This window comes from Coregonus lavaretus, assembly GCF_964263955.1.
Source record: "Coregonus lavaretus genome assembly, contig: HAP1_SCAFFOLD_2912, whole genome shotgun sequence".
In the NCBI taxonomy this organism is placed as follows: Eukaryota; Metazoa; Chordata; class Actinopteri; order Salmoniformes; family Salmonidae; genus Coregonus; species Coregonus lavaretus.
In genome coordinates, this window is record NW_028159849.1 from 52,501 (window position 1) to 67,500 (window position 15,000).

Sequence of the window (15,000 nt, forward strand, 5' to 3'; positions counted from 1 at the left end):
TGGAAAGAGAGTTTGTGGAGGAGGAGAGGAAGGAGAGGAGTGTCTCACCTGAAGAGCAGTAGTGTAGCCTGGGGGAAGGTCTGGAAGTTGTTGTTTCTGTTGATCTGACTGTTGTCCCTCAGGGCTATCTTACCAAACATCTGCAGGGGGCAAGGTTGTTAGGGACACAGGCCACGTCCAGGTCAACATGGTGCAAGACAGCCGCGCCACAGAGGACGGGTGACATCATCAGGTCAGTGCCACAGAGGACAGATGACATCATCAGGTCAGTGCCACAGAGGACAGGGGGGGGCCGAGGAGACAGGACAATAACCACAAGGCTTCTCAACATGTATATAAGGAAGCAAAAAGTACAACATCTAGCGCTGGTTGCCCGGACATGAATTCAGCCTAGTCCTGGCATTAAAAACACTTTCAATGGAGCATGCTTTTATGTCCTGGACTAGGCTTATATCTGGGAAACCAGCCCCTAGAGATAGAACATATAGAGATGAAAGGGTATTATACTGTGGAGGAGAAAACAGGACAGAACATACAGAACCTTGGGTTAAGGTTTAGAACAGCTGCCAACACAGACAGGACAGGACTGGCTAGAGGAGAGAAACAGAGGGAGGGAGAGAGAAGGAGGAGAGAAACAGAGGGAGGGAGAGAGAAGGAGGAGGGAAACAGAGGGAGGGAGAGAGAAGGAGGAGAGAAACAGAGGGAGGGAGAGAGAAGGAGGAGAGAAACAGAGGGAGGGAGAGAGAAGGAGGAGAGAAACAGAGGGAGGGAGAGAGAGAGGAGGAGAGAAACAGAGGGAGGGAGAGAGAAGGAGGAGAGAAACAGAGGGAGGGAGAGAGAAGGAGGAGAGAAACAGAGGGAGGGAGAGAGAAGGAGGAGAGAAACAGAGGGAGGGAGAGAGAAGGAGGAGAGAAACAGAGGGAGGGAGAGAGAAGGAGGAGAGAAACAGAGGGAGGGAGAGAGAAGGAGGAGAGAAACAGAGGGAGGGAGAGAGAAGGAGGAGGGAAACAGAGGGAGGGAGAGAGAAGGAGGAGAGAAACAGAGGGAGGGAGAGAGAAGGAGGAGAGAAACAGAGGGAGGGAGGGAGAGAGGAGGAGAGAAACAGAGGGAGGGAGAGAGAAGGAGGAGAGAAACAGAGGGAGGGAGAGAGAAGGAGGAGAGAAACAGAGGGAGGGAGAGAGAAGGAGGAGAGAAACAGAGGGAGGGAGAGAGAAGGAGGAGAGAAACAGAGGGAGGGAGAGAGAAGGAGGAGAGAAACAGAGGGAGGGAGAGAGAGAGGAGGAGAGAAACAGAGGGAGGGAGAGAGAGAGGAGGAGAGAAACAGAGGGAGGGAGAGAGAAGGAGGAGAGAAACAGAGGGAGGGAGAGAGAAGGAGGAGAGAAACAGAGGGAGGGAGAGAGAAGGAGGAGAGAAACAGAGGGAGGGAGGGAGAGAGAGAGGAGGAGAGAAACAGAGGGAGGGAGAGAGAAGGAGGAGAGAAACAGAGGGAGGGAGAGAGAAGGAGGGAGAGAAACAGAGGGAGGGAGAGAGAAGGAGGAGAGAAACAGAGGGAGGGAGAGAGAAGGAGGAGAGAAACAGAGGGAGGGAGAGAGAAGGAGGAGAGAAACAGAGGGAGGGAGAGAGAAGGAGGAGAGAAACAGAGGGAGGGAGAGAGAAGGAGGAGAGAAACAGAGGGAGGGAGAGAGAGAGGAGGAGAGAAACAGAGGGAGGGAGAGAGAAGGAGGAGAGAAACAGAGGGAGGGAGAGAGAAGGAGGAGAGAAACAGAGGGAGGGAGAGAGAAGGAGGAGAGAAACAGAGGGAGGGAGAGAGAAGGAGGAGAGAAACAGAGGGAGGGAGGGAGAGAGAGAGGAGGAGAGAAACAGAGGGAGGGAGAGAGAAGGAGGAGAGAAACAGAGGGAGGGAGAGAGAAGGAGGAGAGAAACAGAGGGAGGGAGAGAGAGAGGAGGAGAGAAACAGAGGGAGGGAGAGAGAAGGAGGAGAGAAACAGAGGGAGGGAGAGAGCAAGGCGGGACCAATCCCAGATGCTGGGGTTGACCACCAGTTCTTACCTGCATCCCAATGACGGCGTAGATGAAGAAGAGCATCACTATAAGCAGTGCTACATAGGGGAGGGCCTAGGGGGGCAGAGAGAGGTCAGTAACACGTCAACACTGTCTGGCACCACTGCACCAAAAACACATCACATGTTACAGTAACACACTGCTGCAAAAATAGTCACAGTCCCTTTTCCACTGTCCAACACAAGAGAAAGGACTATTTTATCAGAACCCCTTTATCAAATGACTTTTTGATGGAGTGCTCCTATAAAATCACCTACATTTACATTTTAGCGATGCTCTCATCCAGAGCGACTTACAGTGGTGAGTTCGTACAATTTCTCATGCTGGTCCCCCCGTGGGAATTGAACCCACAACCCTGGCGTTGCAAGTGCCATGCTCTACCAACTGAGCCACACGGGACTCGGGGAGGATATCTCAACTTCTCAGCCTTATCATTAACCTATAGCATGGTGAGTAGGCTATGACAGCATGCATATGAAGGGTATTGGGTTTTTGAGAAACAGTTAGATGCTAGCTGGCTTATTAGCTGGACACATCATTCCTCCCTTCTACATTCCTCCCTCAAGCAGGGTCAGGGTCAAGCTGAAGTTAAGTCACTCAATTCAGGAAGTGATTTGAAATGAAAATTCTAACATGTAAAAACTTAAATACATAAATAAATAGGCTATCTTAAAAAAAAATGTGTTTATTGGTAATTAACTGAATATATATATATTTTTAAATTATTGGCGAGGTACAGACCAGAACTAAAAGACGTTGAGGTGTGGTCTTTCCTCCCAAACCTCAGTTATATCTAACTCAATTTATAGAATTTCAATTCCAGTATACTTCCCTCCTGAATTGACTGACCTCAATTCGAATTGACCCCTGACCCCTGCATCTCAATTCTCAATCATCTTGACTTGAGTCTGAGTCTCCCCTCACTTGAAAGGACTTGATGAAGGTCCACAGCAGGGTCCGTATCCCTTCTCCCCGAGACAGCAGTTTGACCAGCCGCATCACTCTGAAGAGCCGGAAGAAGGTGATGGAGATCCTGGCGTTATCTTCAGAGTTTTGTAGTCCCTTTTGTTAGGCACCGGACGTCAACACACACACACACACACACACACGCACACACACACGCACACACACACACACACCACACACACACACACACACACACACACACACACACACACACACACACACACACACACACACACACGGACACACACACACATACATACACACACACACACACACACACACACACACACACACACACACACACACACACACACACACACACACACGGACAGACAGACGAGGATTCAGACATTCACACACACATGCGAGCACACACAAGAGCAGACATACACACACACGCAGAAGCGCAGACACACGTACACACAGACATGAACAGACACACACGCGCACGCGCGCACACACACACAGACACACACGATCATCCATATGCACACGTAGTTGCAGATACATACACACACACATACACACACACAGACACACAAAGTTAATAAGTCAATCACTGTTGAGTCCTTCAAAATCATCCCATCAAAAACAACCTACAAAATAGTTTAGGAGAGAATCGGGCATCACCTGGTGGCTTTATGAGAAATGGAAATACAACTTACAGATGCAATGCATTACGCTTCCTGCTCTCCAGCGGAGGAAAACTATCAGAGCTTTTCATGGTCGTATTAATATTTCAAAGCCCCAAACAAAAACTAGGCTATGAAATATTTACACAAACCTCTCTAGACAAAATGTTCCTTTCAATTTAAGTTGGTACAACATTTGATTAACTGGAGTACCTTGGAAAGGCCCTTAAGAATTCAGAAGCTAAGCCACAACTTGACAAAACAACCAACTGAAATGAACGACACAATACATAGGCTTCTCAACAAGCACAGCCGTAATATCTTCCATCAGACAGAGACAACAACTACAAAACACTAGAACAACAACTTCTACACGGAGAAACTAGTTCCACAACCTTCACCAGACTGAACAACAACAAACTACTTTATAACGACAACAACAACAACACAATGCATTGAACCTTTGGTTATTGGTATTATTCCTCATAGAGCCACCAGCTATGTGTTTAAATCAAGGAGGTAAATCCACAGGAGGACAGTAGGGGGAGCAACTGTGCCACACAGAGAAAGAGAGCGAGAAAGACTGATAGAGAGAAAGAGAGAGAGAAAGACTGATAGAGAGAAAGAGAGAGAGAAAGACTGATAGAGAGAAAGACTGATAGAGAGAAAGAGAGAGAGAAAGACTGATAGAGAGAAAGACTGATAGAGAGAAAGAGAGAGAGAGAGAGAGAGAGAGAGAGAAAGACTGATAGAGAGAAAGACTGATAGAGAAAGACTGATAGAGAGAAAGAGAGAGAGAAAGAAAGGTAGATGACCGCGTGACCATGGCTTGCACCAATGACAAAGCACCACTAATAGAGGAGACGGAGGAGGAGGAGGAGGAAGAGGAGGAGGAGGAAGAGGAGCGAGGCAAGTTTTTTTTATTTTGCCTGAGAGCGATGACAACACGACAGCGACCACAGAAGACTTAGCCACAGTCTAAAATCCCCAGTACAACCATGGCCATCCTCTGTGTTAACACACAGGGTGAGCCCCAAACGCTACCCTATTCTCTATAGAGTGCTTTGGAAGTAGTGCACTATATATAGGGAACAGTGTGCCATTTGTGACATCCCACACGGGTAGCATGCTGCTGGTGATGGGTGTGGGGGGGGATGAAGGGGTGGTGGAGACGGAGGTTACCGTGGGTCCGTACCATTGTTCTTACCGCGGGGGGTTGGGAGGAGGAGGAGGTGGTAGAGGAGTCAGCTGGCTTTAAAGAAAGGCAGACAGATCAAAGCTATAGTAGCACAGATCGCCCTGCTTCTGCTGGGACGGGTGTGTGTGTGTGTGTGTGTGTGTGTGTGTGTGTGTGTGTGTGTTGGACCCATGGGCTAGGCCAGGGACTTGGGGAAGATGATACACCTGAGATGTTAGATGTGGGACAGGTATGCCACTAGGCGGCAGAGCCCTCAGTATTGCTAGAATTAGGCATGTTGTTGTACTGAGTAGATCACACTGTTCGCAGGTACTGCAGCACATGTATGAGGGAGAGCTTCAATAGCTTTTATAGAGTCCCCTTAGAAGAGGTTAGGTTGGGGTTAACTGGGCCTGAATATCAGATGTGGTTACAGGGGTTTAGAAGTCATCAATGAATTTAGTGGAGTAGTGGAATATTACCTCCAAAGTGCTGGGGGCAAATAGAATGAATGTCATTTGAGTGTGACTGTGACTGTATGAAAGTGTATCTCTGTGTGTGTGTGTGTGTGTGTGTGTGTGTGTATCTGTGAGTGTGTGTGTGTATCTGTGAGTGTGTGTCTGTGTGTGTGTGTGTGTGTGTGTATCTGTGTGTGTGTGTGTGTGTGTATCTGTGTATATGTGTATATGTGTGTGTGTGTGTGTGTGTATCTGTGTATATGTGTGTGTGTATCTGTGTATATGTGTGTGTGTGTGTGTGTGTGTATCTGTGTGTGTGTGTGTATCTGTGTGTGTGTGTGTGTGTGTATCTGTGTGTGTGTGTGTGTGTATCTCTGTGTGTGTGTGTGTGTGTATCTGTGTGTGTCTATCTGTGTGTGTGTGTGTGTGTATCTGTGTGTGTGTGTGTGTGTGTGTGTGTGTATCTGTGTGTGTGTGTGTGTGTGTGTGTGTGTGTTTCTGTGTGTGTGTGTGTGTGTGTATCTGTGTGTGTGTGTGTGTGCGTGTGTGTGTGTATCTGTGTGTGTGTGTGTGTGTGTGTGTGTGTGTGTGTGTGTGTGTGTGTGTGTGTGTGTATCTGTGTGTGTGTGTGTGTGTGTGTGTGTGTGTATCTGTGTGTGTGTGTGTGTGTGTGTGTGTGTGTGTGTATCTGAGGGGAGAGGCTCTAACTCTATAGCTGTCTCTGTCTTTCTGCCAGGTCTAGCTACACACAGTACAGAACAGAACAGAACATTATGGGGACAGCAACATGTGGGGAGGTCTGAGCATGGTCCCTGGGTAGGGAGGTCTGAGCATGGTCCCTGGGTAGGGAGGTCTGTGCATGGTCCCTGGGTAGGGCGCCATCCACTGGCCATCCCCTGTACTGCAGCCATGAGACTGGGACTGCTTTTCACTTAAGTCTCCCATTTCCATCAATGCATGACTAAGTGAAAACTGGGCTGAAGTAACAGTAAGGATCTGGGATCTTGGTTTGTCAGTGTGACTGGAATTCAGCAGCCAGATGCATACAGTTAGTCAGTTGGCCACGTACAGTTAGTCAGTTGGCCACGTACAGTTAGTCAGTTGGCCACGTACAGTTAGTCAGTTGGCCACGTACAGTTAGTCAGTTGGCCACGTACAGTTAGTCAGTTGGCCACGTCCAGTTAGTCAGTTGGCCACGTACAGTTAGTCAGTTGGCCACGTACAGTTTGTCAGTTGGCCATGTACAGTTTGAACGACAGGGCGTGCTGTTTTATCAGTGACTTTACACCTTATTTTTCTATTGGCATGACCCACACGGTATACATGACGGAAGGCTTGGTGGAATCTCTGTAGTAGAGAGAAGGAGGGTAATGTAAAGGGAAGTGGTGGATTACGGAGAGTGTGTGAGGTTAAGGGTGTGTGTGTGTGCGTCTGTGTGTGTGTGTGTGTCTGTCTGTCTGTCTGTCTGTCTGTCTGTCTGTCTGTCTGTCTGTCTGTCTGTCTGTCTGTCTGTCTGTCTGTCTGTGTGTGTGTGTGTGTGTGTGTGTGTGTGTGTGTGTGTGTGTGTGTGTGTGTGTGTACATGTTCATGTGTGTTTTGTGGACCACTTAGGGGCACTGGCTTGGCGTGGATTGGAGACTGGGGGGGGGGGGTTGTGTATCTGGGGAGTAGGAGGTGCTATCATTGTTCTACATGCTTAGGGTAATACACTAGAATTATGTTGGACTGTAAATCCACCGCAGAACTACCATCAAACGTTTCAACAATGAAGCTATAATGAAATTATACTGGATCATTGTCAAAATGCTCATCAACTGTTTTCAAGTTGAAAACACAATGGTGCTGGGTTGTATAGTCCTGCAGTGTTCTCCTGCGTGTTGTATTGTGAGGGGGGAGGTTCTGGGTAACACACAACACAATCATTTAAATACAACTTCCAGTCCAACTGTGCAAATGTGAGTTGTGATTATACTGTCAAACAATCACTCATTTTAAATAACTTTTAAAAATATAATTTTTTTCACATTGCACATAATCATTACGGTTCAAGTATACTGTATAGGTAACCTAGGTCTCTGTATACACTATTATTTGACTAACATCTGCGACAGCAGGGCTGGTTGGAATGTTTCAACATTATAGAAGCTTCAGATGTCCTCTTTTCATTTTCCTTACCTTTGTATATTTAAACTAAATTGAATTCCTCTGTTTTATTGTTGTTATGCGTGGCCGAATTGGCAGATCATTTCTGAAAACAATTTAAATCATCCTTAGACGCCTAGTAGAGGTACACTCTTACGAAGAAAGGGGTTCCAAAAGGGCTCTTCTGCTGTCCCCATCGGATAACTCTTTTTGGATCCAGGTAGAACCATTTTTGGTTCCAGGTAGAACCCTCTTTGGAAAGGGTTCTACATGGAACTCTACCTGGAACCAAAAGGGTTCTATCTGAAACCAAAAAGGGTTCTACCTGGATCCAAAAAGACAGCTGAAGAACCCATTTAGGTTGTAGATAGCGCCTTTTTTTTCTTCTAAGAGTGTAGGTTCACCTTGGTTAGTTAACGTTAGTTCGTTAAAGTCGTCTAACGTTAGTGAAGAGACCCAGGTTACCCAGCTTGCATTTCAGGGTGAGCAAGAGCACCACAAATCAACCAATGAGAGGAAAGATAGAAGTAAACATCCATAAGAAGAAGAGCAGACTGAGAGATCAGATCAGACAGAGACTATGGAGGAAGGGGGGAGACATTCCGAGGGAAGGGAGAAATGCAGATGTGACGTCATCGCCTGCAAGACACCATCACCATGGCAACAAAAACGCAACGTCTTTTTTCATAACCCTTCAAAAACCACTTTTTAAAACACAAATCAAACCAACAGAAAAATAATTCAAAAACACTCAAATTAAATCAACTGTAAAAATTAAAAACTAAAACTGAAAATAGTTTTAAGAAGCACCTTCTGGTCAAAATAACTGGAGGGGGTTGCTATGTAGACTAGAGTTGGGGAAATAGGTTGGGAGGGGGGAGGGGGGAGGGGGGAGGGGGGAGGGGGAGGGGGGAGGGGGGAGGAAGTGGGTGGGGCATCCAATCTGTTATCTTAATAAGACCACTTTATCAAATGATTAACACCCAATACACACTCACTTAAACTACACAAAACCAGTGAGTGTCTTTCTGATATGTTGGTGGCTTTTAGGTTACCATCACCAGGAGGTACAAGGGCAGAAGGTTTCTAAAAACAATGCAGATGCGATGGAGGAACAGTGAGCCTCGTCAATCAATGAGACTACCGGAGAAGAAGAAGACTAGGGTCATGCCTAGGTTAAAGATTAATCGAGGAGTTCAAATCAAAAGAAATGTCAAACGGCAAACCAAAACGGCAAACCAAACTCAGTGCAGGGTAAAGGGTGAGTGAACGGTATAGCAGAGGAGGGTATATATGTCTGGCTGATAGATACTGGTAAAGCACTGAAGACTGGTCATTCATAAAGACCTTGGTCAAACCTCTCGTGGTCAGATAGCTTCACTTTCAAAGAGAAGAAAACACACTTGTCATCCACAGGGCAGCTTAACACTACTGCCACTTCTCAAAGAGTTAAGTATTCAACTGAACTATATGACACTGGCAGAACTAACAGTTACAAGTTGGTACTATAAGGTAATAGTTTCAATTTAGTTTTAAGAAATTCTAGAAGGACTTATCTGTATAGACAAATACAGCACTAGTACTACACAATTCCAACGCAATAATAAGAACACATATATAACATATAACTAATATATTCAGCACACTCAAAGTACAATTTTGAGTCATTTCTGTTCTTAGAAACATGACTTTGTTAGCGATCTAAAGCCATGGATTGTTGTCATCTAAACTAGAGGAGTGGGTGAAGTGTCTTTCGTGACTTGTGAAAGGAACGATGGCTATTCCGCTATGCTGTCCCAGAGAGATGAAAGGTTTATGAACTGACCCTCAGACACAATGGATAGATAAGCCCAGATCAACCATGGACCTATCAAATGTAATAGACTCAAGATACAGACAGTATTGAGCTGCTATACAATTGAGCAATTGACCAAATATGCTACTAGGTCCATCTAATGTAATAGACTCTGGTATAAAAGGTATTGAGCTATGATTCACCTGTAGGCTTGGTTTTAAAGGAAATGTTTTAAAAAATATATAAACTTCACATTCATCATCTCCAGCATCACCCCAACATCAATATGTGTGAAAATGGCACATGTCTATATTTTGTAGTAAGATAGAGGAAGGTAAGTGTTTCCAGTGACATCATTGGTGTGCATTAAGTGATTTTAACCAATTATGAGGAGGCATTGCCTACTAATTGTCTACTAATTGGTTGATGATGTCATTAGAAACACTTATCTTCTTCTGTCTACAAAACATAGAAACGTCGCATTTTCACACATATTGATGTTGGGGTGGTGCTGGAGATGATGAATATGAAGCTGAATTTTGTTTAAAATTTCCCCTTAAGAGTGTAAATACTTCAATGGTTCTCATGTCTCATCATGGAGCGATGGGCGTCTCAAAATAAATATCTAGATTCACTAGGGACTAAATAGGGACTAAATAGGGACTAAATAGGGACTAAATAGGGAAATAGGGACTAAATAGGGACTAAATAGGGACTAAATAGGGACTAAATAGGGAAATAGGAACTAAATAGGGACTAAATAGGGACTAAATAAACACCTTTTATATAGCGGTTACATATATGTTTATATTCTGGCCACCTTTTGTTTACATTATGAACAGGGCCAGGAATTTCTCATGAAAGGTGACATCGCTCACAAGTAAATATTCATGAATAAACGCACGTCTGCGTACATTGTTTTGCATACAAGCTAAAGGCTTTATGTACACAAATTGTTTACAATGACTTTTTCTTCAGGCCTGAATATATCACCCCTTTTTCCAATCATGCTATACAGTGTCAGTCATGCCTTGGGGATTTCACATGTCCCCAATTGTGATGATAATATATATTGAAATAAATGTAAAAAACAAACCCCAAAAATATGCAATAGTCTACATCCTATTGATGCTCAGAGGTGAGTGTGAGAGGCAGGCAGGCAGACTGAAAGGTGGGCTACTTACGTTAACCTCAGTGATCGCTATGTCAACAACGCTACCCACAACTATCAAGGCATCAAATGTGTTCCATGCATCAACAAAATAATGCTGCGTTGGGGTGGAAGAACAAACGAACGAAAAAAACAAACAGACAGAAAGAAAAGAACATGGAAAGAAAAGAACCAACAGAAGGAGAGAGGAAGGAGAAAATAAGAAAGAAAACAGTTATATATGAACTTTTGTGATTAGCGGCAGGAAGAGAGGGAGGAAGGACATTGGTTGAAAATTAAATGACAGCTGAAGTTTAAAAAACGGGAGGAAATAAAAGGAGCGAAATCCAAGAAGATGATGGCGAGGAGGAGCGGCGACCAGTCATGCTTGTCCATGTGGGAAAACAACATCAATAAACAACAATAACAACAAAATCACAACCAAAACAATCCGTTTTAAAAAGAATAGTTGAGTTTCTTTGGTTAGTTAGTGTGTCTTGTTAGTCAAAGTGAAAACCCTAGGACATGTCATAGTCTTGCTTTAGAGCCAGGTCTCTCTTTTGAGGCCTAACGAATAGAACCCTTTCAGCACTCTAGAACTATTTTGGTACTCTAGAACCCTCAACTGTTGTTCTATGTACTGTGAAGAACGAAGAAGCACCTTTTTTTCACCACGTGATGCCTTGGGAACCCCGAATGAGAGCGGCCATCTTGAAATTAAGGATGGAGGAAGGAAGAGGGGAGAGGAAGGGAGGAGGGTGGACTTTGGGGAAAGAAACAACACCAGAGAATGGTGGTATAGAAGACAAAGATTGTCACAAAGAAAGACAAGGAAAGGAAAAGAGAAGAGAAGGAACGTGAAAAGAGACAGAGAGAGAGAGAGAGAGAGAGAGAGGGACAGAGAGAGAGAGAGCGAGCGAGTGGAGAGAGGGGTGGCGATGTACTTACGTTGATCTCACTCAGAATGACGTCTATTATGCTGCCAATTACGATGAGGAAGTCAAAAACATTCCAAGGATCACTAAAGTAACCCTACACAGGATGGGCGGAGGTGCAGGAGGAGGGGGGTAAGAGAGGCAAGTTAGATAGGCATTATTATAGGGGAAAAGCCTTCCTTTCAGCCCTTAACTCTTCCAACAATGTATTTGGGCGGCTCATCTCTTCTGAAACTATCTTCTTTGATCTTAAGAGTCAATAGAGCAACAAAATGCATCATTGGTATTAAATGATGAAATATTATTTGAAGTGAATGTTCATGTCACGATATGCTGCTTGCTTGCTGTAGCCTACAGTGCAGTTAAGCCAACGCCACAACTTGTTAGCATGTAGCCTACTACTGCTAAAGCTCATAATTCTGTAAACAGGGCGTAGAATAAAAGCTTACAGGGGTTGATAACATGGAATGTTAAAGGTAAGCACTATACAGTAAAAATATATTAATGTGATTCTATATCAAGCCAGAAGATTATTGCCTAAACAAGACATTATTGCATTTTTTCTGGCTCTTCTACTTCCTGCTGGGAACTCTACTTCCTGTGTGAAAAGGAAATGAGGTCATAATGAAGGGTGGTGTTCTATGTAGCATAGCAGACTGATACAGCAAGATTGAATTATCCTATATATTATTATAATATTATTATTAACACTAGGGATTATATATTATTATTATATTATTATTAATAGTAGGGATTATATATTATTATTAGTATTATTATTAACACTAGGGATTATATATTATTATATTAGTATCAACACTAGGGATTATATATTATTATAATATTATTATTTACACTGGGGATTATATATTCTATTAATATTAACACTAGGGATGATATTATATTAGTATTAACACTAGGGATTATATATTATTATTATTATTAACACTAGAGATTATATATTATTATATTGTTATTAACACAAGGGATTATATATTATAATAATATTGTTATTAACACAAGGGATTATATATAATAATAATATTGTTATTAACACAAGGGATTATATATTATAATAATATTGTTATTAACACTAGGGATTATATATTATTATATTATTATCACTAGGGATTATAAATTATTATTATATTATTTTTAACACTAGGGATGATATATTATTATATGATTATTAACACTAGGGATTATATATTATTATTATTATTGTTATATTATTATTATCACCAGGGATTAGTATATTATTATTAATATATTATTATTATCACTAGGGATTATTATATTCTAGCACAGTATGATTAGTTTTAATCAGTGAGACCGTCCCCACTGAAGCAGTCAGTGGGTCAGTGATAAAGGAATAGGTAACCTCATTTAACTGTGGTTTAACGAGGGTTAATGCAGCTGCCTTAGTGGGATGAATGGGGAGGGACTGAACACACCGAGGGAGGAGATGCATGCTGCTAGATATGACCTGGGAGAGTTGGAGGGTCTGGTATGGTGAGAGTGGAATCCAGATGACCGAACTCTTTAGATACCAGCAATACTACCAATAATCTAACGCTTTCCAAAAAGTAGTTTAAAATCATACAATATACAGAAATGAGAAAGACAGTGAGATCAATGGTAAAACTCCTTTAGTACGCTTCCTTTGACCCAACTGCAATGAACTCAACTACAAATACCTGCTGTCTGATAAAACATGTAATTCACTTCAAAGCTAGTGTTGGCGTTGTATATAGCAGCTGATGAGAGAGCTGGTTAGGACAGGATAAGGCTACATTTGTCCTCTGCACCTATAGAAAAAGGTATTCATTAATATCATGATGGTCCTTGCTATTTGAAAGAAAAGGTCAGTAACTCAAGTTAGAAAGGGAAAAAGTGACATAACCACATGATGCAAAATGCTCTGGGTCTCTTTCAGAGAGGTGTGACGTGTCAATAAATAGGACACCTTCAGGGTTTTCAAACCAAGGCTAACCAAACAGGACTCATTCTAAACAACATCTTTTTATGTACTTTTACCCTGCCAAGATGACAACACAAAAACGTAATAATGTGCAATTCTGACAATTATATGAAAACGAGGTTTGTTGACTGACAATTAAAAGGTATTTAGTGTCCTTTCTGACCAAGAGTGATTTGCATCAATGGTTTATCACAGAAAGCAGAGAAAATGATCTCCTCATTGACACACATAGAGATCAGCACCACAGTAGGTAGCAGCAGAGATATCCCCGTAGCGTCACAGCAGTCCGTCTGTCAATCTAGAATAAACATAAAGGCATTGCTTAGTAACCTGATGAGAGGGCGGTTTGTTCTGTCGATCCATGTATTTACTCTTATCTTTGTCACAAATGGCACCCTATCCCCTATATAGTGCACTACTTTTCACAAGGGCTCATAGGGCTCTGGTCAAAAGTAGTGCACTATATAGGGAATAGGGTTCCATTTGAGATGCAAAACACTGCATCTGTTCTACAGAAGAACCCATCTGTTGTTGTTTAAACAACGCAAGAGGCCGGCTGACGCAGTAGGTGGCATTTTGATTGGACTAATAAACTCACCAGGTTACCAAGCAACGGGTAAAACAATAAATAAAACCTACACAACATCAGATACTGAACCAAATACTTCATCCATCTTTTGTATTCTACATTTAGCTTATTTTTAATTAAGTGGAAATCAGATCATAAAAGGCATAGTATATAGGTCAACTGATAACATATCATTATGTAATGACAGACTTGATTAACTTGATTACATTTGTATCCAAATTACAGGTAAAATGGATTTCCACTAATAGGCTAAGACTAATTTGGTAATGATAAGAATCCTCTCTGTTTTGGAGCAACAGACTCCTGAGAGGGGAGAGAGGGGGAGAGGGAGGGGAAGAGAGGAGAGAGGGGTGAAGAGAGAGGGGGAAAGAGGGGAAGAGAGAGAGGGAGAGATGGTGGAAAGAGAAAGGAAGAGAGAGGGAGAGAGGTAAAGAGAGGAGAGAGAGGTAGAGAGAGGAGAGAGGTGAAGAGAGGAGAGAGGTGAAGAGAGGAGAGAGAGGTAGAGAAAGGGAGCGAGGGGGAGAGGGAGCGAGGGAGCTAGGGGGAGAGAGGGAGAGAAGTACCCGTGGTTTGAAGAGAGAGGGAGAGAGAGAGGGGGAGAGAGGGAGGGAGAGCGAGAGAGAGACGTACCCGTGGTTTGAAGGGAGAGGGAGAGAGAGAGAGGGAAAGAGGGAGAGAGCGGGAGAGAGGGAGAGAGGGACAGAGAGGGAGAGAGAGGGAGAGAGACAGACGTACCCGTGGTTTGAAGGGAGAGGGAGAGAGAGAGAGGAAGAGAGGGAGGGTGAGCGAGAGAGAGAGAGGGAGAGACGCACCCGTGGTTCGAAGGGAGAGGGAGAGAGGGAGAGAGGGAGAGAGGGAGAGAGGGAGAGAGGGAGAGAGGGACAGAGGGACAGAGAGGGAGAGAGAGGGAGAGAGACAGACGTACCCGTGGTTTGAAGGGAGAGGGAGAGAGAGAGAGGAAGAGAGGGAGGGAGAGCGAGAGAGAGAGAGGGAGAGACGCACCCGTGGTTCGAAGGGAGAGGGAGAGAGGGAGAGAGGGAGAGAGGGAGAGAGGGAGAGAGGGAGAGAGGGAGAGAGGGAGAGAGGGAGAGAGGGAGAGAGAGGGAGAGAGGGA

General features: G+C 43.8%; 1 pseudogene across 1 annotated transcript in view; it reads right to left on the bottom strand.

Moving 5' to 3' along the window:
- LOC311122393 (voltage-dependent L-type calcium channel subunit alpha-1C-like) overlaps window positions 1–15,000 on the bottom strand; it is a 30,477-nt pseudogene that overhangs the window by 11,494 nt on the left and 3,983 nt on the right. The window contains exons 5-8 of the transcript in view: window positions 10,416–10,499; window positions 2,986–3,123; window positions 2,050–2,115; window positions 49–140 (exon numbers count right to left, since the gene is read on the bottom strand). The product of the transcript in view is annotated as a voltage-dependent L-type calcium channel subunit alpha-1C-like (transcript). The remainder of the gene's footprint in view (window positions 1–48; window positions 141–2,049; window positions 2,116–2,985; window positions 3,124–10,415; window positions 10,500–15,000) is intronic.